Source organism: Lutra lutra, chromosome 7 (genome assembly GCF_902655055.1).
Source record: "Lutra lutra chromosome 7, mLutLut1.2, whole genome shotgun sequence".
NCBI lineage: Eukaryota > Metazoa > Chordata > Mammalia > Carnivora > Mustelidae > Lutra > Lutra lutra.
In genome coordinates, this window is record NC_062284.1 from 121,988,571 (window position 1) to 121,990,942 (window position 2,372).

At 35.7% G+C, this 2,372-nt stretch overlaps 1 pseudogene; it reads right to left on the reverse strand.

The window, feature by feature from the left end:
* Window positions 1-803: 803 nt before the first annotated feature.
* LOC125104533 (40S ribosomal protein S3a-like) lies at window positions 804-2,057 on the reverse strand (annotated as a pseudogene).
* Between the last annotated feature and the right edge of the window lie 315 nt (window positions 2,058-2,372).

Here is a 2,372-nt window from a genome sequence, read left to right on the forward strand (position 1 = left end):
CATTTAATTTTTAAATTTCCATTTATTTCTATGTTTCTATTAATTGATTAGTACTCTAATTTTATTATTTTTCTAATCTCCAAGAAACAAATAATTTTCTTGGAATTTAACTAAAGTATCTCACACAGGTAAAAAGAATGAAGGCTTTGGCTCTTTTAATCCCATTTTGGGTATTATGGGATTCAGTTTGCTAAAGTTTTGTTTAGATTTTTGAAATATCATTCATTAGAGAAATTGATCTATAGTTTTTTTTTTATGTCCTTGATAGGTTTTGATAGAAGGCTCCTTCTCACTTAATAAAAAAGGAACTAAGAATTATTTTATCTTTATTAAGTAGAGGATTTTGTATTTAAATGTTTGGAGGGGCGCTTGGGTGGCTCAGTGGGTTAAAGCCTCTGCCTTCGGCTCAGGTCATGATCCCAGAGTCCTGGGATCAAGCCCTGCATCAGGCTCTCTGCTCGGCAGGGAGCCTGGTTCCTCCTGTCTCTCTGCCTGCCTCTGCCTACTTGTGATCTCTCTCTCTGTCAAATAAATAAATTTAAAAAAATGTTTTAAATGTTTGGAAGACTTTGCTAGTGAAATCATCTAAATCTGGAGATTTTTCTGGGATTTTTAAAATAATAGATTTAATGTTCTGAGCAGAAAAGAAGTACTGTTCAGATTTGCCTATTTCTTTTTTCAGTTTTGGTAGGTTATGTTTTTCTAAAAATGTGGGCATCTAAATTGTCAAATTAAAATGCCTTATTTATTTATTTATTTTCACAAATAAGATTTTTTATTTGTCACCATTAAATGTCTGAATTTTAAACAGGTTCTTGGACTGGTATCCCAATCCATGAGCTCATTCAACTTTAACACTGATTTCATCCCCTGTAGCTTTTCCAGAATTACCACCTTCACCATGAAGCTCTTTGAGCTTTCTCAATTCAAACTTGGGCTCCTTTAGCATTTTTACTTTTCTAACAAAGACATCACAGAGTGAGTAAATAGACTGAGTCTTTTCTATGTCTTTTCTGATGCTCTCTGGAATAAATTTACTGACCACTTCTTTTATTTGTCTGTACCTCTTGGGTCATGATTTCCGTCATCTTTTCCCAAATTTGGTGGACCTGCTTTTGCTGAGCCCAAGAGGACTTCCGAATCTGACTGTTGCACTTTCTTTGTAAAACCAACACAGAATAGATGAAGCCAATAACCTCCAGCAGTTTTGATAACAACATAAACTTCAGTCATGGTCTGACATTTTTTGACCATGGAACAAACCCACTTTGTCACGGGGAAGATCCGTGCCATGGATATTAGGCACTTTTGCGCTAAGCATCCTTGGTAATTACCTTGATTTTTATAAATGCAACAACATCATCCTGCAGATTACCAAGGCTTTTATCAATAAAAGAATATTCCAAACATAATATGCAATAAAGTGAGTTGATACATGTAAGTTCTCAAAATAAACCTGACACATATTCTTTATATACATTTGGTATCATTATTATATCCTTATTTTTGTTTTCATCCAAGCAGTTGTGAAAATTACAATGTACATCCATTTCCAATATTGTGGCCACTCTCAACATGTGGTTTGCAAACTTTTGTGTGTGTATGAATCATCGAGGGTGATTCCTAAATATTTTAAGTCGATATCTCACTTTTAAAAAAATTTAATGTTTTTATTTAATAATTCTCGTTAGAATTCAAAAATTACATTTCCAGTAATTACTCCAATTGTCTTCATGTAGGTGGCTTACAGCGCACTTTTTAAAATCCCTGCTGACCAAGATTCTGCCCTTGACCAAACTGTAGTCATATTTTTCTTGACTATGCCTCCATCTTGGCCTATAAAGACTTGAGCAAACACTACTATAGTTTCTAACAGTTCCAGGCAGTATCCATAGGATGTCTCTAGTCTCTCTTAAAGTGCCTGCTTGAGAAAACTCAAGGCTGCCAAAAGAATTTACTGTCCATTGCAGCCAATGCCTGAAGATAGGGCCCCTGTTTCCCAGTCTCTGCGTGAAGGGAGAAGCTTACCTTTGGTAAGTGCCTGTTAGCAAACCCATATGGGTTTCACTTGGACCACCTCTACCCCCTTCTCTGTCTTTGTGATTTTCACTTCCCTGACTGTTTAAACCCCAGACATTTCCCTTCCTACTTTCTATTCCCCTTTCAAAGGTCAGATCACCTCTGAACATCAGAATAGAGCTGAGCACTTTCCCCTATAGTCAGTAGTTACTGAATACAATCTGTTCTCACTCCTTCAAATTAATGTCTGGCTGTGTTTATCTTTGACACTGCCCCACAATTAGCACTACTTTAATGTAACTTTGAAATAAATCTTGTGATGCAAGACTCTTAAATTTTATCCAACTTTTCTT